The following is a 27,763-nucleotide window of genomic DNA, read 5'->3' as shown; positions in this document are numbered from 1 at the left end:
GTGCACATCTCTGCAGAGACAGTTTAAAAAAATCATTTTTGAGAGTGATAAATCATTACGACTTCCTTGGGTTGTGAAATCCTGCAAAAGTTGGGAGGAAAATGTTACTGCAATTGTAGGAATCTTAGTAGCTTGACTACACTATTTACTTCCCTTTGGAAATGCTTACCAATAATAGAGCAGACTATGGACTAATGTCTTGCCAAGGGCCTTTCTTCAGGCCAGAGCTGCGCTCTTTTTCTTTTTTTTTTCCTCCCCAAGGTGAAATCTTTAAAAGCTTTTCAATGCAACAAACTTTCTCTCTTTAGACTTGCATTACTTCAAACAGTTTTTGTGTGTGCTTGTCCAGAAATGGTGAAAGAGATGAGATTTCAAGATAGAGCTTAGTTTCAGCCTTTGGCACGAAAGTGTTTAAAAAGGAAATACTGGTATAACTCTAGCTACCATATAACAGCAAAGTAATCATTCCTTGTTTAACTTCAACTACGACTATATTGTCAGTCCTTTTATAGATAAAGAAAAGGTGTTTCCAGACTTATTATTGATGCTCGCTTAAAACAGGACTACATACATCTGGGCAAGTTTTTAGTATTTTTTTTTTCTATAAAGCACAAGCACAGTCTCCCTTGCTTATATGCAAAAGAACTCTGGCACAATTCTGCACCTCTCATTTAAACATTGTTTTATGGGTAGGACTCTAAATCTTCATTGTCTGAACTGTCAGGATGGTTAAGGTGATTAGCAAGCTGTTTAGATTGAAAAGTAGCCTATTTTAGGTACACTGGTTCTCTGCCAACAGTTGGTTTTTGTTGTGTGTGTGTGTTTTTTTTTTTGTCTCTTCATTATTCTCTCTCTGAAGTGACTGCTGTATTTTCCTCTGATGGTGATTAAAAATATGTCAAATTGCACATGACTGCCCAAATCTTTCAGAATTGATTATTAATAGAATTTTGGAACAAATAAAATTGAGTTAATTAGTGCATCTGTAATCAGCAATAATCAGCTCTATTCATCTATAACAAACATCTTTGCCTGATCACATAAGTAAAAGTGGCAACACTTGTATATTAACACAACTGGCATGAACTGTTTTTACATACATTCTGTACTGTGTGATCTTTTCGACTTGCTTCATATGTTTAATCATGTTTCATCATCTGTCTGTCTACAAGGTTTGCTGAGTACACACTCTATTGTAATTTTTAGTGCTGTCGCAGAGCATCTGCTATAAATCAACAGTAGGTTTATTGCTTTGAACTATGGCTCAAATCTTCATCTCACATAAATCAGCATATCTTTGTTAGCCTTATTCATGTGGCTGAATCTTCTGGTGTTTTTATTCTTTTCTATACATATTCCTGTAATATAAAAATATTTAGATAAATAAATGATATGATCTAAGACTACAGAATACATATCAAAATACTACTTCTATCTTAGGTTCTTTGTGAGATTTCCAGCTGCTGGGCATGTGTGTATCTTGCAGGAATTTCTCATAAAGAACTCAAAGAATTCTGACCATTCTGTAAAGATTATTCTTTTCACTGATGACTAAGACTCAAATGTTTCAGAGCTAGGATTTAAGTGGACACCGAGTTAGGAACCTTGTAAGACATTATCATAAGAATGGCTGCACTGATTCAGATCAAGGACCTATCTAGCCCAGCCTCCTTGTCTTCCACAGTGGCAGTAAGTCAAAGCACAGAATAAGAACAAGACAAAGATACATGATATTTCTAACTCAGCTTTCTCTTAGCCGCTGTTTTTCAACTCAGAATTCCTGAGCCTCATGTTGTTTGTTTGTTTGTTTGGTGACTCTGGGCAGATTTCTTTCCCAGTGCAAGGTGTTTAGATGTCCTTGCTTTCTCAGCAAGGCATTCCACTGGTTCACCATCCGTTTTGTGAGGAACTACCTTTGTTGGTTTTCAACTTGCTTTTTCTAGGTTTGTTTGATAGTCCTTCATATTTATATTAGAAGAAACAATGAACAAGTGATCCCTACTCGCTTTTTCTATGCCACTGACAATGTTGTAACCTTCTTCCAGGCTGCAGAGTCCTAATCTGTTCACTCACTCTCCATGTAGAAAGACCTATTTTTAGTTCTAGAATATCCTTTTTGAGAACCAGAACAGCACATGATAGTGGGAATAGGTGAATAATGGATTTTTACCATGGAGTAATAATGTTTTGGGTCTGGTGGCTTTTCTTTTCTGACTAGTTCATAAAATTGCAGAAAAAGTTAGATTGGAGAGGCATCTGGAGTCATCTAGTCCAACTTGCTGCTTAAGGCTGAGCTAACTTCAAATTTAGATCAAGTTTTTCAGGGTCTTATCCAATCAAGTTTTGAAAATTTCCCGAGATTCCCAAGGCCTGCTAGGTGCATGTTCCAGTGCTTAACTGCTACCAGTGCTCCCCCTCCCCCCCATATCTAACACTGATTTTCCCTTATTGCATCTTGTAACTTGCTGCTTATCCTTTTGCTGTGTACCTCTCAAAAATTTAAGTGTGTGTCCATCATCTCTGTGAATCTCTTTTAGATAATGGAAGACTAGAAGACTCGTTAGCCTTCTCTTGGGTCTAGATAAATTCAGTTTCCTCAGCCTTTCCTTGTGTATTATATGCTTCAGCTCCAGCCATCTTAGGGCCCTTCTTCTGGACTCTTTGAAGTTTTTCTGTTTCTCTCTCATGCTGGACTGCCCTAAACTGGATGCAGTACCCCAGATACAGCCACATGGGTGGGCTTGAGTGCCTTTCCTTGACCAGCTGCCTACACTTCTCCTAATGCAGACCAGTAGGCAATTGACTTTCTTTGCCACAAGGACACACTGCTGACTCATTTCAACTTGACCCCAGGTCCTTTTCTACAGAGCTGCTTTCTAGTCAGTTGGTTCCCTGCCTATATTATTGCACATTTTTTTTCTTCCAGAATTTGCATTGTCTTGGAATGTGATGGAGCTCATGTTGGTCCATTTTCTTGAGCGTGTTGAGGTCCTCCTGAATGATAGCCCTGGCTTCCAGCATATCAGCTACCACTACTCCTTCAGCCCCAACATTCCTAATATTGGGGGAGAGGGAGTTGTTTTTTGGGGGTGGGTTTTTGAAGTTTAGCACTGAGCCAGTGTTTTTATAATTCTATTGTAATCTCCAGGACTTACAGCTAAGTGTTTGTATCAGTTTACAGTCTTCCATTTTACATTTGGCTTCTGCTTTCTCCTGGAATGCTTTTTTGAATTTTTAAAATTTTGGAACTTTGAGGAATTTTTACATTGAGCTTGAGAAGTTAACTGTTGTTTCATCAGGTGTAATTGTGAGATTTTGTTACTTAGAATTTAATTCCCCGATGCCATCTTAAATTAATAGTGAGGACCTCTGGGCATAGAGATGGCAGTAAGTGGGTTGCTTATATTTCCATATAAAGGTTTTGTTATAAGTAATTCTAATGAGCTGCCTCATTGACACAGTACTGAAAGCTGGGATGATGCACTTGGTCTACCACTGGTTCACTGAGTAACCATGGACAAAGGAAACCAACTCTATATGTTAGTTGCCTCCTTTTTACTGTATAAGTGAGTCAGTCTTTGTAATGGATCCTGAAACGTTTGGAAAAAAAAAGCTGAATAATTGCAAATAGAGGCAATTTTTTTTTAACTCAGAGGGCTTCAGTAGAGATATCTGATGATCTGTCAAGTGGTTTATTTAACATTTAAAAGTTTATTTAACAGAACTTCTATTTAACATAACTGTTTAGTTTCTAAAAATTACATACGGACATTTTTGATTTTTGCCTGTGTATTGAAAGTGCTAAGTCGTTCTGAACTGGAATGAAATAAGGTAGTGTATCTTAAGAACCATGGTTTAGTACAGGAGCTGGAAGCACAGCATAGGCAAACTGCTTTTCATTCATGACATTGAAACAAAGTAGTCTGATCTGGAAATGCCAGAATGTTTAATTTTGATTAGAAATGTTGAGAAGAAACACTGTAACATTTCCATATTTGAATTTTATGACAGAAAATTCCATTAAAAGAAAGATATTTTGACTTTTATTACTTGTAAGGAATAAAAACCAATCAGAATATCAAAAGTTTCCAACACTTGCCCAGCTCTAAAACTTACTATTTCTGGTAAATAAATATGAGGAAAAAATTAAAAAGTTTCCAAAGGAAAACTAGAGAAGAAAATTATAATATTGCGACCTCATCTGAGACACAAAAGGTGCGGAGAATGAAATTACCATCACTTTCTATATAAAATTTTTATTCACACCTCTTGTTATCCGAGGTACAGGCAAGCTAAAACCTGATAACGAAGAGGTCAGTCTGGATAATGTGTTTAACTAGTCTTTTTTTTTTCACAAAAAAGAGAAAATAACGTTGTTTTCTAGTTATGTATCAATAAGAAATTCGCAAGAGGTTATATTTTTTTCTTTTGATTTTAGAAAAATCTGTCTAGATCATTTTGTTCTGCAACATGAAAAATTTCTAAGCAGTTGAAGATGAAAGCTGATTTAACATGGAGATTTATCTCCAGTTTTTATGACCTAAATGTTAGATTAATCACGTATTTGTAAAAGGTGATGGAAGGAAGAAAATTTTTGAATCCATACTGGATTGCCCATCTGTTGAATCATTTAGTTATTTTTAATCTACTCAAAAACTCTGCATTTCTGCTGTTGAAGACAAGATTAGAACCAGCCTTGAATCCTTCTTGGTTTTTTAGGGGAATCACTGCTGAGCAATGTCCTTGGTATCACCGCATGCAGCATCATCTATTTGTGGTTTTCAACTAACCACTAGAGGAAAGAACCTTGGATGTAGGTGCAATTGAAAAACCTTTTCAACTAGTTCAGTTAATTACCTGGCTTGGGTAATTGGGTTTTGTTATTTTCTTTAAATTGTGTTGGGAAAATGCCACAACATCTGTAAAGTTTTATTTGAAATTAAAAAAGCTTTATTTCTCTGGTGTCAAGGACCTTCTGTGCTCACTTTTCTCCAGCACTCAAGCCACTGAGCGTTAGTCACGTGAGCCTTGATGGAAAGCAAATGTTAACTTTTCATGCTTGAGTACCTACTGACAGCTAACATTTAAACTTGTAAGCACATATATTTGCACTGGAAGTGGTATCTGTTCTATGAGAGAGAACACTGCTTAACATTGTAAGGTAATGTTTCTCAGATCTCCTTGCCAGAGCATAAGGGTAGAGACTATTAAATAAGATCTGAAATATCCCTTCTTAGCCATGACTACCCACATGCATAGTGTGATGACCATGATTGGGACTGAAAATTACAAGCTAATACATACTGCATTTTCCATATGTGTAATATATATAAAATATGAAGGAAAGCAAAAAGACAGGTTCTCTAAAGCTTTTTGCCAGACTCCTAGCACAGAAGCTGTTATTGCAGTCTCTGTTAACTGGAACAGCCTTTTACCAGCCCCAGTGCTGAGCCCTGTTTATCCCTGTGTTCTTTTCTAAGTGGAGCCTGTTCTGGAGCCACCAGTTACACAAGATCTTATTTATCCTACTCCATTTTATGGGAATTTAGTTCATCATCCCCTGAAATAACAAAACCAGAATCTTCCCAGAAAGTTTAGAGATTCTGTCATTGTGGAACATCATGATTGCTTTTCAGTGGGACACTGGCATGGTGTTTACTAGATTTTTTTTTTTAGTCTATACCTTTTTGAACAACAGGATTTCCATCTTTGACTTGTAACTTCAAAGCTTGATGATATATAAAAAAAAACAAAAACAACCCCCCCCCACACAGACTCTTAACAAATTTCTCATTTCACTCTGCTTATCCTGAGCCCAGTGCTGAGGTTTTCATCTAGTCACCTGGCTGTCTGTAAGAACAGACTTCCTTGTCAAGAAGATTATCAAAATGGAGTAGGTAGCTCTCTCCTTTTTTTGAAAGAAGAGTTAATTTCCAGCTTTCTGTTTCTTTATAGTGAAGTATTTGTACTTTTTTAATCAAAGTTACTAAACATGTTAATATGACTTGGTATTTCCTTCCTTGATAAAATTTCTCTCTAATTTACATATGAGACAGCCTCATAGGACTTACCTGTACAAAAGGGTTTTTTTTTTAATCAGCTTTGTAATTAATCACAGCAGAGCTGGTTCTACTGACACGTTCTATTCAAACACAAAATAGCTTATTAAAAAAACATGGATATGTGGGGAAAAAGTGTTGTAAAAGTGGTTGTAACTAACATTTAGAAAACCTTTTGAGTTTTCAGCACAGTTGACAAGGGAAAAATCTTTGTTAGCAATATGATTAGGGAATCATACAAGATCCAGTGTACACTACAGAATTAGTTGATTTCTCATTATGTATTTAACTATATGAGTATACTCTTCTACTCTTCTTTAACCAAGCTAATAAGAATTATGCTTTAACAGGATTCATCTGTCTGTTCAGAAGAATAATGCTGTTTTACCCTGAATTTTTTTTTATTTTAAATAGAACCCTGCTTCCACCCTGTGCTTATGTCCAAGCAGCTGAGATGTTATGAATATATACGGCCTAGAATCTCCCAGAGTGTACTGACTTGAGCAGAATTACTGGAGTTAACGCCATATGATTCTGTAGACAGATTACTGTTACTGATACTTAGACATACCTCTGCAAAATACAACCAGAGAACTGCTGCAGTTACAACACACATTTTGGACTCAGTGTGGTTCTTTGGGGGCACAGGCAGCTTAAGCTTCTCTTACCTGAACCATGTAGAGGTATTGTTTTATTGGCAGGTGACATGCAAGCAGATAAAAGGTTTTGTAATGTTTTCTTTTTGTTCACAGCAAATCCATTTCATGTCTCTTTTGGTAGTTTATCAAAATATTTTATGTGATATTGTGCAGAATATAATTAATGGTTGCAGAAGCATCCAATATTCCTGCATTAATGTAGCCTAATATGATAGCCTATTTAGATCAGGATTATTGCATTGGAAATGCTAGTAATTAGAATGAAGTTGTTGAATGAAGGTAAAGGCAAAATGTCTAGGGACTAACAACATGGAAATAGAAGTTTAACCAAGGTGGAATTAAAATTGAAAGAGCTGAATGAGCTCACACTGGGAGGATGAGCTGCTTACTGCAGAACAGTGAAAGAAATAAAGCTGGAAGTCTTGTTTCAAGGGCTTTTAATACCTATGTGAATGGCACTAGATGGCTGGGGAATAGCAAATACAGTCTTCATTTAAGGTGCTGGTGATGAAGGTTATCTGAGCATGTACAGACCTCTACCTCTGCTATTTACAAAATTTTTAAGAAAGGGATAGTTAACAGTATTAAAATAAAATGGGATGGTGACAGGCTAACCTTTCGTCTTTGATATAACGGATTTCCCTAACTTTAAAAAAAATCTTACGGGAATTAGTAAAATTTTTCATATGGTACAAGGCAGAAAATATTATAGAAGATGGGAGTGTGTATCAGAATTGGGAGACAGATAGGCACTGCATGAAATAACTGAAAATACCAATTTATGTAAAAGCTGTGCTCTAGTTTGGTGTCCCAAAGTACATAGAAGGTTGGTTAAACTCCCAGCTTCCTTCAGCTGTTGCTGTGTAACTGAAGGGTCTACACAGGGCACAAAACTGAGTTACTGATAGGAGGAAGATGGATTTCTTCTTGTCCTCCTCCCCAGGCTCCCTGGGGACTAGCACTGAGTCAGAGCCAAAGGGGAGGGACAGACCTTAGGTCTCTTTGGCTTTCTGAGCACAGAGGAGTTCTTGTCCCCCTGTGCCTTCCAGTTAGGAGTCCAGAGAAGATCAGCAGAACTGCACCTACTTTCCAGCAATCTCCTGCCATTTATTTCTAGAGGCAACCTGCATTCTTGGGCCAGATATATATAGCTCATGTTGCATCCTGAGAAAATTTTATTTTACTAAAAGTGCAGTTTCTTAATAGGCTGCACATGAAGAATTCTGTCTTGAATTATTAACGTTGAAAATACAGAGAGTTTATTTCTGAATTCAATAGTGGTATATTGGCAAATCATATAACTTTATTATATAGTTATCCCCTGCCTAATCAGGGTACCTTTTTAGTCTCTTTAGGTCACCAGAATGGTGCAGTGGGTGCAGTAGTGTGAGCCAAAGTCTGTCCTTTTGATACCACAAAAGCATTTTACATATTCCTCCATGTAACAGGTTTCACAGATAATTGTGTAGAATTTGTTCCAGTGTCTCTGAAAGCTTAGTGACCAAGAACTGTCACTCAGCTAACACTGTGACCATGTCAGTGGCTTCATAAATGCAATTGTTCTGAGCACAACTGCCCCATCATACCTATTGGATCACAGTTCTGTTATGTAGCTGTTTTCTGAATACTGTAGAATTTCATTTGCTACTTCCACAATGGCATAAAGTTTGCTGTTGTTATTTCTTGGTGGAGTACAGCCCTGTCTTTGGATTTAAAGCTGTAAAAAAAAAAAAAAAAAAAAAAAAATCTGAAAATCTGCTGCTACATGTAAAATATTGCTTCCTAGATCCAAGTGTGGCCAAGATATTTATAAAGTTATTTATAAAGTTCTTAAATTATTCCCACTTTTAAAATACTTAGGTATATATTCCATTTTGTTAACTTCAGTTAATACAAAATTGCTTTCCTGGCTTGACATTGGTATAAATTGCCCCCCACCCTTCCGCATTTCCCCAGTAGAGGACAGTTAATTTTGTGTCCTGATACTTAGAACAGATACTAACTTTGAATAGGGCATTGTTTCCCAGCCAGATCAGTAGGCCCCTAATGTTTTCTTTCGGTATTAGTTCAAGCCTGACAGCAACAGAAGTAAAACTTTGAGTATGCTCTGAGATTGTTTAGTTTTAATCCAATAGCAAATATTGTTAATTTCTCCTTTGTAAGACTTTCCTTCCCCTCCTTCTCCTCTAGCTATTTTTAGATGTCAGCTTCTAACCTTATTTTAATGAGAATGGCATCTCTAAATCCCTTCTAATCACTTTTCTTTCTTTCTAGTTCTAAATAAGGATATGCCCAGTATGTATTAATCTCAGTTGGTGATGTTTAATGAGCTGATCTCAAAGAGGCTGAGTCCTCACAGGCTGCCTGTTACCACTTTGGCTCTTCTGCATTGGTAGGGTCAACTGTATTAAATGTTTACTGTGTGCATGCATTGAAACCAAGAAAATTTTCAATTCAGGCTTTTTCTCACAAGTTTCTTAGATTTCTTTTCATTGATTCCTATTTAAGAGAAGAATAAAACAGGGAACATACAAATGCATACATAATTTACATATTCATTTAGCACAGATAAGACATGTACCTTGATTTCTTTATTCCCCTCTATTTCTTTCTGTCAGAAAATTGCAGTGTTTTGTCGTAGTTTTTAAAAAATCTTTGTTTAAGCTGCCAGGCCAAATGAGGAAACAATTACAGGATATTGGCTTTAAAAGTGTCTGGCTTTGCCAAATAAGTTTATCTTTTTTTTCATTGTGGCTTAAAACATGCTAAACTCAAAGCCAAGTTACTAACCTAAAACTCATGGTAACTTCAGTTTTTGAATGGGGCTTACAATAAACTTGGATAATTTTTCCACAGTCCTTTTGCCAGTGATTAGTTTGGAAGATAGTATGTTTTGAATTTGCTGAGAGATCTACTGCTCTTAGCTTAGTTTTAGTACTTTTAAAAAGCAATCAATAATGCCCATTTTGTAATAAGCAGAATTTATGAACTGACAAGCAAAATGTAATTATAGTGGATATTCCGTACAAGAAAAAAGAGGTGATCTTAAAGCCATCTCAGCATTCTGTTTGCACTCATTTTCATTCATATAAATGATTAAGTGGTTCTGTGCTGAAACATTTTTCTCTTAAGACTTAACAGGAGTCTGGAAAAGTTGTTGCCAAAGATTTCTATAATGAAGTCAATGACTATTTGCATTAACTTTTTCATTGTTACCTACAGACTAAATTTTTCACAGTATTTTTATGACTAAGGCTCTAACTCAGCAGCAACTTAGACACCTTTTATTTCTTTCTTTTTTTTCCCTCTGAGGACTGTACTCTAAAAATGTGAAAATTCATGACAAAAGTATAGCCTGCACCAAAAAATTGGCTGAGTTTTGCAATCAGTGAAATTGTTTCTCTTGGGCTTTCCTCTGCTGAGATATGGCTCCTTCTTGAATGAACTACTAGAAGAACATTCCAAAAATATGGTATAGTGAAGAAAAAGAAAAGAATTTCCTGGTCTTACATGATTTCGTCTTGTAGGGCCTGATCCAAAGTCCAGTGAAGTTAATGTAAAATCACCCTCTGAATTCAGTAGACTTTGGATCAAACTCAGAAATGGAAGTGTTAATTTAATTTACATTTAGAGCTAGACCAAAGCTATGCTATGAACATTTTATCTTTTAATATTCAGAAACTATAGTATATTTTATATAGTGTATATACAGTATATATACACTATAGTATATAGTATATTTTAATTAATCAGTGCAGTTCAGGCAGCTTAGGTAAAGCCTACCAAGTTTTCCAAAGGATACATTTTGCTGCTTAGCTACTCTTGGAAATCAGCACTTGAACAGACCTCCTTAGGTTGCTTTTTATCAGTCATCTCTCTGCATCACCAGTTCTGGCTTTGCAAAATTCTGCGAAAGGATCCTCTATTCTACACAATCCCAAAAAAAAAAAAAAAAAAAAAAAAAAAAAAAAAAAAAAAAAGAAAGAAAAGGACCAAACCTTAAAAAGTCTGTAATTTTAAATCTTAATGTATTCAGAGAATCTAACCATAGTAGATGAGATCATCAGATGGGGTATAGCCTCCAACTGTGGTTAATATGTGAACACCAATATAAAACCTGCCTAGATTATAATACAGCAGCAATGATTCTGTAATGCATCCTGTCAAGTCTGCACCAGTGGACATGCAGGGGGGTGGTTGCTGTGCTGATCAGGTTATACCTGACATATAAATCGATTTTTTTCAGTCCTAGAATTGTAGCAAGTGAAAACCTGTAAGTCTGCCTGCTAGATTAACTGGAAAATGTGGGTAAATTCTGCTACAGGAGAAAAGCCTTCGTTATGGAGTCCTTCAGTAATAAGCTCCATTTGGTGAGGTCAAATGAAGCAGAAGATAAAAGGAGAAATCTGAGCCTGCTCCCAGATATACTTCTTAGTGTGGCAGAGCAGCACAATGATAGCTGTTATTAGGGTAGATGCAAATTCCAGTTACAAACATTATGTCAGTTTTCTTAGAGGATAAAAAAAATCTTCTGGATACCCATATTTCATTTGTGGGAAGTAAAATAATGATGCTGTTAGCTACCGGTTAGGAGATAATTCTTATACTGTATGTCAAACTTATTTTCCATTAAATCAGGCCTAAAGATCTGACTTGTAAGATTAGCAAATAGCATATATAAAATATATGCTTATCTCAGAGAATGATATAAATGTTTTAACAACTAGTCTGTGGGTAAGCTAAAATTGATACTAGTCATCAGATTTCATGTTAAATTTATTTAGCCTTTTATGAAAGCCAAAAAGGTGTGCAGGACCTGACCCTGACTGAACTCAAGGTGCAGCCGGCTTGTTTTGAGTTCAGAGCAAAAGACTATAAACCAAGGTTTAATATTCTTGATGAACTATTACAGCAAGCTGACCTGTGTGCCAGCCTTAGTTTAGTAAAAGAGCCTGCTGATAAAAGCCTTATCTTCATATGGGAATGTGGCCTGTTGAGTATATTCCATTACTCATATATCCATATACATATCTTAGCATGGACTGCTAACATGACTGCCCAGCTGTGGGAAGGTAAGTCTAGATTTTTGAGCCCTGCTCTCATTATGGGCAATGGCTGATGACAGAGGCTCACCTGATCTTCAGAACAGATTGACTGGCAAGTTTGCTACCTCATCAGGCCAGAAAAAATGACCATTGTTGGGAATCTTAACTATTTTAAAACACAGGGAATCATCCATGCACCTGTTAGCTACTGTTAGTCCCTAGGTGCTCCCAGGTATGCAATGCAAACACAGCAGCTACACCCTGCAGTAAAGCTGTGAGGTTTCTCTTGGCAGCCACAGCAAGGCTGCTGTGTTGGTACAGAGCTGGTGCGGCAGGACTCTTAGCTCAGGAGAGTCACCTGAGCAACTCTTGCACCGGTGGCTTCTTTTCAGGCTATAGAGTTGCTTTGTCTCAGAGCCGGAAGAGTGATGGTAAGAATAGTAACGGGCATGTTGGAAGTGCAGGACAGACCCACAAATAAGCATTCATTCTGGAGTTAACTGTTTTCTCCACTGGAAAGGGGTGGGTAACCAGTGCTTCTAGCAAGCCCAGTTTCCACTCTGGAAGTCTGAACGTCCCTCTGTCTTTGTGTCTTGTAGCCTATACTGTCTTAGTTAGAAACCTCTGTTTGGGTGTGTCTCACTGAACTTTATGACATGACTCCAATTAGGGGACACTTAACTGACATACAGGAAACAGTATGCTATTGAAACCTTTTCTTAACAATAAAAAAGGAAAGAAGGTGGTCAGTTTTCAACATTTAAATGATTAGAACTTGTCATTTCATGTTGTTGTTAACAGGCTGACATAAATGACAGGCCAAAGGAGCATATATTGAAACAAAATGAAAATTCAGAACAGATGTCAAGAAGCATTTTTCATGTTGAATATGCAGAGTAGCCAGCCAGGTAAGACAAAAGCATTTTCCCATTTAGGAAATCATTTTGTCTATGATGGACCATCTAATTGCTTTCCTAACTTCCTTTTTCTCTAATTTCTTACATTATTATTATACTCCAGTTGCTATATACTTTTTTCTGACTGGAATACATGTCTTCTGGACATGAACCTAGTTCTTACATAACTGAATGAACTATTAACTGCTAAAAGAACAGCTGTTTAGCTAGATATTATTCTGTCTGTATTATATTGCGTTGTTATGTTCAAGGCTCCCAAATCTACTACTGACTTCCTGTATAATCTGGCTGCCAGACTTTTATAACCTTATACCTTATCTTTCCTGTTCGTAGAATAGAATGACTACTTTTGCAGGTGAATGTGAGTGTGAAACTAATTATTTAGGGTGCTGATATTTGACATATACGAAGTATCAGGCAGCATTAAGTTAACTTACTGTGGTTGTGATCCTCATTTCAGAAAAGCTTTGGTCTATTATAGACTATCTGTTAAGGCTATTTGAAAGTGATAGATTATTCCCACTGAGGACAATGTTAAGATTCAGACCTAGAAGCTGAGTCTTTAGTGCGTAATAGAATTTTTCAGTTACTGTTACTTTTGAAGCGAGGCCCTTGAAGTACTTGCTGAAAGAATAGCTACAACAGCAGGCCCTGTTTCCAACCTAATGGTTGAACTCACCTTTGTAAAATGTAGAGCTCTCCCCCGACTTGGCTCCTATAGTTTCAATGCTAAATGATACTACCAGTAATCTCAATTCAAAGACATTTATGTGATAACTAAATAAAAGATTTTCATCCTTTGGGAAACCACTTAGTTGGCATTGCTTCTGGCTTGCTCCCTAAAAACGGATCCTAACATTAGTTTAAAAAAAAATAAAAATCCTAAATATAATTACTATTTTACCCATGTCTAATTATGTATATTTAACAAATCCAGTAATGTTAACAGATAGTGGCTTTGAGGAGCTTTGTTTGCTGAAGATGTTTGAAGAGAATGATTTTTATTCTTTTTTAAAAAAAGGGCCTTCTATTTGAAGGTGGACTTTTTTTTTTTTTTTTTTTTTTTTTTTTTTAAATGAAGTCCACCTTCCAATGAAAGGCCCAAGGAAAAATGCTGTTTTAGTGACTTTTTCCTGTCAGTCATAGCACAGAGCCAAGTGCAACTTTGCAGTGGTACAGCACTTGCTTAAGGCAAAGAGACCCAGGGAACTAGAATTTAAGGATGATACTCTGCCCTCATTTCTGGCCTTTCCCCCACTGTAATCCTCTTCCACTTCACACTGCACACACTGGTGTTCATTAAGGCTAGTACATCAGTCTTCATTTGGAATTTCTTGATTTTTTTGCTGAAGTATGTGACTCCTATACTCTGTGTTTTCTGAGATTAATATTTTGGGGTTGTAAGTGAAGGAAAGATATCCAACAATTATGAAGTGGGCGCATCCTAGTTCTAACGAATCTTCCCTATCTAAAAAATTCAGTCATTCCTCTGTATATGGGTGAGCAGACATTGACTTAGAGCTGAAGTTTTCCTGAAAAGAATCTTTCTGTGTAAGCATTTTTAGGAAATCAAAAGTGTTTCTAGAAAAATCGAATCAAAAAGCTAATATCTATTGATGGAAGATTTAATGGTGATGTTAATGTAATCTTACACAAATAATGTCTAGTATTAGTTTTGAAGGAATATGAACAAACTTGTGTAAATACAATTTCTGTGTCGCAGTGTCCTTTGTCATCAAGCTTACATGGAATCCATCACAATTCAGCCTCATATACCGAGGTAAGGACAAATTCTATATGCTATAGCATTATTTGGCGGAACAAAGCCAAATCCTTCAGTGTTGAGTGGTTATTTCACTAGCAGTCTCCTAGGTTCTGCAGCCATATTTTTGCAAGATGAAGACCAGCTCACAACCATAGGATTCTTACTGCATTTTTCCTCTCCCTTCATGCAAGTGTAGTTAATGCAATATATTATATTAAATGTGCCACAAGCACCAAGGTCCTGTAAAATCAAATAACAAATAAAAGAAACCTTATCAAAACTGAGTACCAAAAGCGTAGCTCAGTGGTATGGTTTCATTTACGTTCAGTAAAGAAGCAAGCCATTTCAGAGCAATGTTTCTGTAACATTCGAGAAGGCAAAACTATGATCCCCTTAATATGTATGTGCTTAAATTTTAACATAGAAAGTATATGGACTTACTCATGCGGTGAAGGTTTACCTTCTGGATCTCTGTGGGAACAGGGATATTAGTTTGACAATAATGTGTATTGCATAAGAAAACTTCTTGGGAGGAGAGAGGTGGGAAAAAATACATGATACACTACAGGTAACTACAAGACCAATTGTGGACTCTTTCAGGGCTTTCTTTAGAAGAGCTCTTTGCTAGCTAGAGGATGAGTCCATTAAAATCCACATTCTGTCTTGGATCAATTGTTGGTATCACAGGGGGTGCAATGTTTCTGTACCTCACTTCTTCCATCTCCAAGGGAATGATAAGGTGAAATGTGCAAACGTATTTTCAAATTCTCTGAGGAAAGGTGCTATATATATGTGCAAAATATTATTAATATCAATTATATTAATATCAATTATATTAATAACAATGGTGTGTCCATCGACAGAGTTGTTATCGTGGAAACAGTTGTCATATCATTATTAACTATAACTATTCCAAGAGGAAATATTAAGTACAATAATACAAAATCTCTTTTGAGCAAATCTTTTTTGTTTATAGGCCATTAAAAATACTAACTGACCCTCTAAAACTAAAAGGCATTATTTCCTTTTCAGTTTTCAGTGCTGAAAACACTGAATGCAAAAAAAAGACTGTGTAGATCATTCCTCTTTTCTTCCATGTAATTTGTTAATGTATATGTGGATGGAGAATTTTGAGAGATTCTTTTGGTGCAATGTAAAAACAAATTATCTGTGTTCAGTCCAATTTATACATGAGAATAACTGACTCTAAGCAATGCTCTGATCAATGCTGCTTTGAATATCTTAAACACATTAACCAAATATCTATATAGAAAAGGGCCTTATAAGATTAATTGCTTTATGAGATTTTTAAAAATTAATTTTAAAAGATCAAAATCTTAAAATGATACTGTCATTTAAATGTGGTGTGAAGGTTTAAGTGCAAATCACTCTAAGGTAACTTTTTTTTAGGAGCGGACGACTAATGCGGTATTATGTTTTATAGTGCAATAAAATTATGTGCTAAAATTATGCTCATAAATGTAGGCAAATATAAACCAAGCTATTAGTTATGTTTTCTCAGATAAAAGTGATTAGCATAGCTATCAAACTCTTCTCCCATTTGAATAACAGAATTATGTCTGAAATCTAAGGCTTGTTTGCAAAAGCTGAGTCTTAAAAAGAAATGTAAATCCAGCTATCAATGTTGTATTTGAAAGTGAATGCCATGGTCTGCCCATCATTCTGCTAGCAACTAAGAGCAGAGGAACATGACCCAAATTGCTGCAAAACGTATCAATAAGAAATATGCCTCAAACAGTATTTTAGAAATCGTTCTTAGCACTTCATCATCTCCTTGCTGCTGATCAGACTTATTTAAAAACTATTGTGGTTTGTTTAAACATACAAATGATGAAAGAGTCTTATAACAACAGTCACTGTGAGACAAAGTTTCATATATAATTCATGAGGTATATAGTCATCTACCAGCAAATTAAATTTCTATCTGACAGCTATACTTGTGGTAGTGTCCTCACAGGAAGGCACATGGAATATAATTAAAATCTGAACAGAACAAATTAATGCTGATTACTTCATAAACAATTTCAAAGCTTGAATACTGTTGCCTGTCTTTATAGGATCAAAAGATATTTTGATGATGTATAGATGGATGTACATAATTTCTTAATCCTATATCCAATTGTTTTCTTAATGCCTAGAAGTTGTGGTTAAAATTGCTCCTGGAAAATCTAGTAGTGGTGGTGGTGGGGGGAAATTAAAAAGCCAACCCCTACTCCAAACCTGCAAGCAACAAATAAAAACAGTCTCTATTGGTAGGTAATGCTAATGCTGATTGGTCCCAGGCAACCTTTAATATTTTAGATGCAAATCACTGCTCAGATCACTGCAGTGTTCCCTTTGCATCCTCCTTGTCTACCTCCCTTATCCTCTTAAATTCAGCTAATCAGTATCATTTTAAGCATTTACGGTTGTTTGCCACACTGATGAGAGAAAGACTATAGGTGACCAACTCTGGTGCTCATAAAGGACTTCCTTTTATTGTTTGCAATAAAAACCACTATAGTAAAAAAAAAAAAAAAAAAAAAAAAAAAGTAAAGTAAAATATTGCTGGGCTTTTCACATAATCACTGAATAAAGAGTAGTGCAGGGAAGGCTCACACATGATCTTACTGAATAGGATTTTTTTTGAAGGTTTTTTAAGGTCCATGCAATGTGAGTGTTAGCCCATGCTAGCAACTACCAGTCCCACGAATATGTTAGTACATGGTAAAGTCTGATACTGCTTCTTGGCTCCTCTGTTGCCTGTGCTACTAAAATAGCACAGTTAAGTTAGCAGAGATAACACTACACTATCACATCCTAAAATTATACCTTTCTAGGCACAGGTTTCTTGCTCATTGTTGCAATACTGGATGGACAGATTGACTTGTTTCTGACATAAGGACGTTTTCTGTATGATGACAGAATGTCATTTATTGATCACATGTATTTCAGATTTTGCAGTCACTCCATGATCTTTTTTCATGGAGAGACTGGATACAACCTATACAAAATTCCTGCAGATGTAGCAATAGCCTTTCAGTAACACATGCCAAGACAATTTACTGAGAAAGAAAATGTCTCTAATTTAAAGAGAATTTGAAAAGGTGGCAAGACTAAACCTAAAAAATCTCAGATGATAAATGTGCACACAAATACTGGTGGTGTATGAAATGATGTAACATTGCATGTGAGTATTTTGTAAAGATAACAGGGATTTACAAATATTGAGTCCTATATAACGTGAAGGAAGATTTGTCTAACAAACTGGCACTCATTAGCAGGTAAAGTGGTTGGTTCTAATCTGTTCACATGAACTATGGTACTCTGTTGCAAATGAGGCACTCTTCCCCATCCCTACTGCTGCTTTGTTAGAAAGGTTCCATATTGAAGGATTGTGTGTGAAAAAAGCAATGGTGGTACGATCATTTCAGCCTCTTCTCCCCTTTCTGAGAAGGTAATAGGTGACTTTTCATTTTACTTGCTAATGGACATTTTGGCGCATACTTCCATTCTTACATCAGACTCTTCTTACCCGAGTTTGCTAAATAAATTAGATATTTCTATGGCTATAATCACAAATTCATGATTAGAGATAGGTGGATTCTAGTTAATGAATAGAGTCACAAAATAATCTTAGTTGGAAGGGACCTCTTGAGGTCATCTAATCCAAACCTGTATCCCCCCCTGCTTAAAGCAGGGCCAACTTTGAAGTAAGATCATGGTGCTCCTGGTCACATCCAGTCAATTTTAGAATAAAGTTATGAGGAAATTCTTAGTAGGAGTTGCTTGCTGTTGGATTTGTTTCTCTGCCTACTGCAAAGATATCTAAAATTATCTCTAAGTAGAATAATAGATAGCTCTAGCATTTCCTCCAATTTGGAAGCTATGAAGAAAATGACTTTTGTAGCATCAGCACTGGGTTTTGTTGAACATTGGTCTTGTATGACATTCTTTCCCTTTCACAGTTGTGTCAATGAGAAGTTGGTTTCTGATCTCAAAGGACTAAAGCTGGAGATAAGATAGGGAAGAACTGGATTTTGAAAATGTAGAGAAAGATGAAAAAAAGCAATCAGAGCTGGCCAGAAATGGCATAAAATAAACTGTTATCCAAAACAATGGGGAATATACAGATATACGGAAAATACACAGGTTTAATGAGATTTAAAAATGAGTGAAGATTGCTTGAGAGTGAGAACATCAACACTAAGATAAATGGTGAGCAGTGACAGCAGCTGCCACCTCAATACCATATTAAGTTTGAAAATGTTTTAAGCATAAAAATTCTATATTAGGAGACATTCCAGGTAGTAAACTTGAGTTTATGCCATCTGCAATTTTCTAAGACCCACTAGACAACAATTAGACCTAGTAAATACTATCAGGTGGCCAAAATGTGAGCCATGATGTTACATGCGCTGAAAAATCTGTCATGCTACAATATCTGTTTAACAGAAGCTGAAAGAACAGTATAAACTGCCAGTAAATATGAAATGAAGTGAAAACAAACACTGCAGTGCATGACTTCCTGTGGGATTTGGTATTAATCCTCACTTATGAGGAATAGTCTGTACAACATATTTTCCCTAGAGACTTGTGAGTTATCCATTTAATCCTTATTCAAGGCATATGATTTGTTTCCGGCAAGAAATTGCACAGATTTTTTTTCAGTCAGCTCCGAATATATAGTATTGATACTGAAGTCTATGTAGTCAGATTAAAAGAACAAGTCCATGAAAACAAGCTTGATGTGCACATTCCTTATGCGGTGCTCAGCATTGAAATAGTTCTTAGACAAAGGTGCAGTTTTAAAAATCTGACTAGCAACTTTTTAAGCTCTGTTTGTATTCAGGTTCCTTTCCTATAAGCTTTCAATAATTTCTTGTCCTGTTATTACCGCCTGTCTTTTGGGGGAACAAGTCATAGGTTGGTTGTCCTCATCAGTCCTCCTCCTGTTCCAGTCCTAATGATGGATGCCCTCTTTGTGACAGTTTTTGCAGTCTCTTGTGCTTACCGTCTGAGCACAGCTTTTCCAGATTCTCCTGCAGGGTATGTTCTCATTGCACTGATGACACCACTGAGGATCCGAAGTCTCTTCATCTTAGGGAAGGGAAAAGGAAAATGCTTTTCCTTTGTTACAATCACAGGTAGAAGGTGGTTTGCATGATGTCGTTTCGTAGGATCCTTTAAGGCACACTGGCTGAGCATGTTCATCTTCTTTTTAAAGTCCTGGGACTTTGTTAGGTCATACAATTTAAACGATACTTATTTCCTCTGTAGTCATCCTTAAATATTATTTTATTTAAATTTTGTTAGTTTGAGTACTAGAACTGTTTCATCTAGGACCTTTAAGAAGAGAAACATTTCTGTTCCCAAAGAGCAAAAATGCGAAGTCCGCTGTTCCAATGGCTTACTGCCACAAAGTAGATCAGAAAGGTTTGGCTGAAATTTTAGTTAGAGTTCAGTGCTTACACAAAGTTCTGTATCCATGAAGTGACAGAATGGCCTGTCTTAACTACTGGACCATTTCCCAAGTTAAGCCTGAATGTACTATTAGGCACTGTACATTTTAGTTTGTGCAAAAATACCTTGTTTACTTGTCGTGTTTGGAGACTGGAATACAGAAATGCCAGATGTTACATAGTTGTTACTCCTTGTAGTAACATATATGTGGTATATATGCAACAAATACTCCAAAGACTAGCCTATATTTAGCCAGTAAGCTAAATATAGGTATTACATTGTTCAGACTTTTATAGGAGTCCAAATTTGGTATGTTGCCGCTCTTCTTAAATAGGCATAAAGAGGTGGAAAGGATATGGGGATATTTTAAGTTATTCCAAAGTGATCTTTCTTTAAGCACGTTTTCCTATGCAGCTGGCAGCTCTTCAGTTCCAGTGAGATGAGAACTCTTACCAGAAAACTTTCCTTGCTAATAAAATGTAAATCGAGTTTGTTCTTTTTTGGAAATAAACAGACTACTGGTTTACATTTTTTACTGGAATAGTTAAATGGTAAATGTAGGTAAAAGTGCTGAATGACTTCAGAAAGAGTTAGTACCTTTGCCTTCTTGTGAACACAGAGATACCCAGCATCTTTCCTGAGTCACTGATAACTGTAGAAAAATTAGCTGTTAATGTAACTGTTAGATGCTTAGAGCCATTAGGTGCCCATCTTCCTATCCCTGAGAACTTCTTGCAGCTTGGGTGACTTGATCTGTATGGGTGACTTGATCTGTATGTCTATCAGGTTCTATCTGTATTTGAAGAATAATGCTGGTTTTGTATGCTTGATTATTGGGTAGGGACATAATTTATTCGCTGTGGGCTCCTACTATACCAGAAAGAGAATATTGGTATCCTGTGATTTTCTCAAACTTTTTCAAATGTATGTTTGTGTTCTTTGCATACCTCCTAAAAGTGGCAGAATTTCAGATCCTGGAACTAGTGATTCTCCCTAGTTAATTTTGAGAAATGCCACAGCAGCTGTAGAGTTCATAAACCTGTTTCTAGCTTTGTTCACAAGACGGAACTACTGTAATAACTTTGCTTATTTACACTATACTTGGACTTTGGCTCAGTATTTGCCAAGTTAGGAGGAGAAGTGATACCTGTTCAGTCTTTTTGTTGTTGCATGTAACGGCCTGTTCTTCACAGTCATCTCAAAGTTACTTACTGTCTTTATCTTCTACAAATAATTAGCAAAGACACTGAGATGATACTGGTTTCCTGTTGATAAACAGGTTAGATGTTACTGGGGAATAAAACACACTTGTATTATGCATAAGAGTTACTAACTTTGGTAGAATATCAGTTCAGTGTCAGGTCTGTAAAATGTTCTAAGCGTTTAGCAATTTTGTAAACACAAGCTGTTTAATTGGCTGAGAAAGCCTATAAATTTACTAAAAATGAGTAAAGTATGTGTGTGCATACCAGTTGGGTAACTTTTAACTGATAGGTTTGTTCCCTGATTGCTTAAATTGGAGTGTCAGGAAATGATTTTTATCTTGATTCCTGCACTCACCTTGTAGATTACACTTCATTGTAAAAGCATCTCTCTTTCTGTGAGTGATCCTTATGAATTTTGATAAAGGTAAGAAGACAAGGTGATGAAGTAAAATGAAAGGTATTTGATGTCAGTTCTGAACAGTAACTGCTCCTCCCAGTCTAGTTCCAAAAACTGGAAACTTTGTTGCAGGTAATGAGTTCATCAGTGGCATCAGCAATGCTATTTACTTTTCCAAGTACAAACAGTACTTTGCTAAGAAATGTTTTTTATATGTCATGCACTGTAGTCTGAGTCCAGAATAGCTTTAAAACACTTAATTCCTCTGATGATTTAACAACCTATACAACAGCCCGAATGTCTAGAAAGAGAACCCATTTGTTCTCCACACACCATCTCTCTAATGAAATGGCAACTAGTAGATGGAAACTCTGAGAACATGCAATTCTTGCCAATATGAGGTTGGACTCATGCTGATGCTTAACTTGCTGAACACCAGGAACATCAGAAGTGCCAAGACGATTTCCTCTCTTTTACTGCATAATAAAATTCCATCCAAAAATTCAAAGAACACCTTTTGAATGTTTAAACTGTCCTGTGGTCAACAGATAATCTTGTACTATCCTGAGGTCTTTTATGTTTATAGGCAAGGCTGCGAAACACAAGTTAAAAAAATAAAATTTCCTCTGTAGTATTACTATTCTCCATACACAATTTATGTTACTTAGAAACAACCATAAAAACTGTTGGGTCAGTCTTTTGGCACTTACTGATTTAACTGCTAATGAGTAAGTTCACTCAAATGTGGTACTGTAAGTTTCAGGATTCTGAACTCTACTTAATAATAAACTCAATGTCCGGTCCCCTAAGGTATGGCTATTGTTATAATCTTTCCTTACTCCATCAATAGAAATGTGAGTTTGAGAAAGTGTTTATTGAATATAAGCCACACAATAAACACTTGCATATATGGCAGTTACCTAATGGACCTACATTTAAGAAGCCATATGGGTAATGGATTGTAAAACAGATAGCTGTACCTCTGCCTGATCCCAGCACGTATTGAAATTTTTAAGGCCGCAGTGTTGCCTATTGGCACAGCACTGTCAAAGTAATGCTGACCACTCTAGTGGAATCTGAACAAATTGAAATCATCTGGATCTGCTGGCAGAAGCCAAAAAGCTGACTTTATACTGCTTTTTCCAACAGAGCAACCAGACCACAACACTAGACCATGTGGGTGGCCTCACCCAGTTACATATATAACACTTCTGGAAGCGAAATGGCCATGAAATCACTAACTGAATTACCCTCTGTGTAAAACAGCTAGTTTGTCTTGGTGGCTTCACAGGCTGTGACATGCCATCTTTAAAGCTAAGATTCTCAAATTCAAGACAAGGGAAGTTTGACAGTTGCCCAATTTCTTTCCATCGTGTGCAGAGCTATGTACTGGACGATTTTGCTTACAGAGCAATTGCTACACTGTATAGGAAGATTTTGACATGCATACATTTTAAGGACAAACTGATGTACTCAAACTGTGTTTCTGGTGTGTAAGCACTTTTTAATTGTAATTTAGGTTCAAGCTACTTGAGGAATTAGGGTCATCAGCTGTGTAAGTACAGGTCCTTTAAATTTATGTTAAGATCACTGGAAACAGAATTTGTTCCACTGTTTTAGTTTAATGCTTAAAGAAAGAATGGTGTAAGTGAGGAACAGTAAAGGCTGAGTCAGGTGAGCAAGACTGTGTAGTGACTGAGGGGTACCCAGATTGGTCTCAGAATTCATTAGGAGGTTGATCTGGTTTGTTCCCTGAGCTCTGATGGTTTGGATAAAATGGAAACAGGATCTTGCCAAACAAAAAGACCTGTGGTGTCTGAATACTTTTTAATGAGAAAGAAAGAAATCCCAATCTTGCTGATTTCAGTAACAAAACTGACATTGACTTCAGTGGGGAATGAGGTGGGGAAGAGGTGACAAGATCTCACTGAGAGTATTTAATATATGCTTTGAAAAAATGTATGATGAGTAAAACCAGCAATTCACACTGACTAGTTTTAAAGGGCAAGTGTTCAAATGGCAAGAAAATTTTGTGGGTGTTAAAAGCAGTGGATACACTCAAAAAGAGATTCCTTATTTCTCAGAAACTCTAACTTTTTATGTAATTACAATAGCATGGAAGAACTCCAGTGAGGTACAGGAACCTAAAATGTACTAAGCATTAAGTAAGTGCTACATAATAAAATCCTGTTGTTCCTAGGGCCATTATAATATAAATTGCAAAAATCTTGCATCTCTATTGTATGTACTGTCATTTTTGATCAAATGTTCATCCCATGACCACAGATTTTGCAAATGTTGGCATTCATGATCTGTTAAGAGCTTCTTTCTAATATTTTGCTTCGTCATTTGGTCTTCGAAAGTCCAGATACTCATGTACTTGTCCTGCAGCTACAACATGCTTCTTTCTATTGTCATTTGTGCTCACAGTGAGTAGGAAGAAACTGAAGACTGCCAAGGTGCACAATGGCAAAAAAGAAAAAGCACAATAAAATGAACTTTCCGTCCTAACAGAAGATTTAAATTGTAACTACCTTGGGAGAGGACTGTTCCTTCTTCAGTAGCGGTCTAAACTCTTAAGCATAGTGCAGCCAAGACACCAAGACATATCCCCAGAAACATAGTGACTGAGCATTAAATGGTTCTACATTTCTTTTATGGAAAACATTATCTGAAAAGCCTGCATAGACAAGGGGCCCCATGTTCAACTAAACTAATTTTTGGCTCTCTTAAAGTATTTGTTGACTCATTTAGGTTTTTGTATGTGTGTAACTTAAACTTCCACACTTCCTGCACTGAAGGCAGATTTTTAATTTTCTTTCTTAATCATCTATAGTTCATGGATTGGCTCCAGAATCAGCCTGTACAACAGTTACTGTTTCAATGGTTGCCGTTAGAATGTTAATTTTGTCAGCTGTTCTCACAGTATTTTGATAACTTTGTTAAAAGCTGAATTTTAACAGCTATTACTATACACCAATAAATGTCAAGTCTTTATCAGTATTAATGGTGATAATTTATTATCAAAACTGAGATTATGCATTGGATTAACATTGCTTGCTTTTATACACTTAAAGCAGGAATTGAGTTTCCTTATTTTGTATGTCCTGTTTTTCCCAAACTTAAGGAACTTATTTGAGTGAAGAATTTGATTTTGAAAATCCACACACTCTTTCACAAACCCTGTTTTCCTAAACAACAAAGTCTCCTTCCCTGGCTGAGGTAGTAAGTGTCTAAGAGCATGAAGACATAACTAATAGGGAATAATGCATAGCTTACAAAGGAGAGTGTGTGTATTATTGTATTAATGTTAGTTATGTCTATGTACAATCCTGTCTCATGAAAAAAAAATCTCTATCACTAAATCAAGAATTTATTTTACTATTGCCATTCACAGAAGATAGTTTTGAATCCTGAAAAACTAACATGTAGGTGATTGTATCTGGACAGAGCTTTGACCGTACCTTGTTTTGATGAGTTTTCCTTTAGAAAGAGAATGACGAAAGTAACAGCGTTTGCCACTTGTCAGAACAGCAGCACATAAGGTTTCAGAAAACCTGTAGCCTGTTATCTGATGGACAGCTTGGTCACTTCCTTCACTCACTGTGCTTTTGGTGTCTTCCCATCTTTTGCCACCTTTGCTTTGTCAGTTTTGTTTCTTCAGAGTGGAGTCTCTTTCCAAGTTGTGTTCAGACAGCTCTGCACTGCAGCTGGCCCCAGCCTTCATTTGGGCCTCTGAGTTCTACTGTTTTTTTTCCCTCAAAAAACTTTGCTTATGTATGTTTTGGAAGAGAAGAAGAGTAGAAATGAGATTGTTGCTCCTCCATCATCGGTGCTTTAAAAATTATTCTGCAAGGTATTAGCCACATAGGCATAAACTATATTTATTGAATGGAATCTTAAAAGTTTGCTGTATAGCGGATTAAGATTAGTTATGGCTCCAGCTTTTGAGCAACTTCCTGCTACCTTTCATTCCAGGAAAATAGTTCCACAATGATCAGATGTAACGTACATTTCCAGTGTGTTCCTCATACACTGCAGGTCTGGAGATGGGCATGTCCAATTCCGAGACCACTGATTAAGCTGGGATCCTAAGCATTTTCCAGTAATACAAGAAGCAGTTCAATGAACCCTTCCTGGATTAGATAGCTGTTGAAAAGAAACTTGACTGCTTAACTTGGTGCTTAACTTAGAACTTGAAAAAAGATTCAATCATTTAGGTTAATAAATTTTGAGAAATTTATGTTAATAATGTGATCATGTCCTCCCCAGCAATGTTCATTTATTATTTATTAACAAAAAGGAGTTAGGCTAGCCAAATCAGTCATGATCATTATATTCTCCTAGGAAATCACCTGCTTAGGGCAAGGTAGTTTGTTTTTTGTAGTAGTAGGGCTAATTTAGGGCTAGTTTGTTTGAATTTCACTATAAAAAGAGGTCACTCAATATCAAGGTGCTGCTGTGCTCACACAGCAAAGCCCATCTCTTGATTACTGAGAATCTACCACTTACCTAGAAGAGCATTTAGACAGTATGATTCCTGGGCATATGAATGAAACATGCACAATATTACTAAAACCTTTTTTGTACATCATCCTTTTTGTGTTAATAGTGTACATTACATCAGTTCTGTAAATCTTGTTACGAATTTTAATGTTTAGAGTTCCTGATTCATGTATTTAAATTGTGGCAGTGGAAGGTATTCAACATATTCAGTAGCAGACTGCAAGCAGGATTAAAGAGTTCTTTTGAGTAAGGTACAGGATTCTTGGTCTTTACCACAGCATTTTTATCGTATCTCAGTCAAGCTGTGCTTTTTAAAGGTAGTTACTCCTTTGTCGTCTTTTTGGTGTGTCTAACTTGAGACACAACAATTTCATTTGCTGAAGTTCACGCAGTTGCAACTGGTCAAGGGAACACAGTGCTAAATAGTCTAAATCAGGCACTTTGAACCCGAGATTTAGAACCGAAGTAAGGCAGATTCCTTCTCTCTCTGTGCTAAAGTTTCCCATCCTGAAGATTGAGTTGATAGTATGTGCTCAACTCATAGAGGGGTACTAATGTGAAACCTTGTAATACTATAGCAATAAGCATCACCAGAATTCCATGGAGAAATTAATAGTTCTGTTTTCAAAACAGGACTTGGACAGTACTCCATGAATAAAGCCACAGACTGTACACTGAATAGCCAGGAGAAAATAAAAATTTTGAACAGTTGCTTGTTCTTTGACTAGCAGTAGTCCTTTGTATTCTTTGATGTAGGATCTTCCTGAAAATTAACGAATGAAGTTTTAAGGAGATTGAATTAATGGCAACTTCTATTCTCTTAGAAGACTTGAATTTTCAGCCCTCATAATACTCCTAACACAGTTACTTAGGATGTAATACACAAAAAGTTTGAAATTCTCCAGTTCTGAATGTTTACAAAGTAGTTTAAGCATGCATCTTTCTAAAGAAGGAGACCAAATATATGTGAGATAATCTAGATTGTTTTTAAACATTGCTGTATCTGTTGCCAACTGTTTACGCAGTCAATTTGCCAAGAGCATGTGCGTAAGTAGGTAAGACTGTCAAAGCTTTAGGTGTCAACTCCAAGTAATGATGTTTCAATTGTACTATACAGTTGTTGATAAAACTAATGTATGTCCGAATCTCTGTGGACTTAGTGATGCCTTGTATCTCAAACACAGCAGTATGCTACACTTGCAAACAAAGTATTTTAGTACTCTCAAACTCTCTCTCAGGTTTTAAGTCCATGATCCGGAGACAGGCACTGTTACGAGACTTGACGCAGTGAGTCTGAAAAGTTTAGAGCATCCTGCATTTCATAGGCAGTGAACAGTAGACAAAGTAGCTGGGTAGGGACAGCATTATCTATCACGCTGCCTTGCAGATGATGTGATGGACTTTCTATTTGGCCTCCCTCTTTCCAGGGCAAACTGTGGTCCTGGCTGGGGGAGAAAAGTTCCCTTTGGCTGACTTGTCAGTCCTAAATTTGTTTGAACAGCATGCTTACTGACATTAAGGTAAACCAGGTGATGAATATGGTAATGTTGGTACAAGATGAAATGGATATTTTAGTCATGAATACATTTAGACTGTGAGTTTTGAAAGAGCTTTCAGTGAGGGGAAGGAAGCAAAGCTAGTTTAAAATTATAGGAGGGATTTTGCAAGATAGTACAACTCTCCATCCAAAATATTTTGCTCTCTTGTTGCACTTGAAGAATAGGATTTGTAGTCACTCTGTGCCTTA

General features: G+C 36.4%; 1 long non-coding RNA gene across 1 annotated transcript in view; it reads left to right on the top strand.

Moving 5' to 3' along the window:
- Nucleotides 1–27,763, top strand: part of LOC134141580 (uncharacterized) — a 93,561-nt gene that overhangs the window by 44,102 nt on the left and 21,696 nt on the right. The window lies entirely within an intron of this gene.

This window comes from Rhea pennata, chromosome 5 (assembly GCF_028389875.1).
Source record: "Rhea pennata isolate bPtePen1 chromosome 5, bPtePen1.pri, whole genome shotgun sequence".
Lineage (NCBI taxonomy): Eukaryota > Metazoa > Chordata > Aves > Rheiformes > Rheidae > Rhea > Rhea pennata.
Note: the sequence above shows the minus strand (reverse complement) of the source record. Positions and strands in the feature narration are given on the sequence as shown.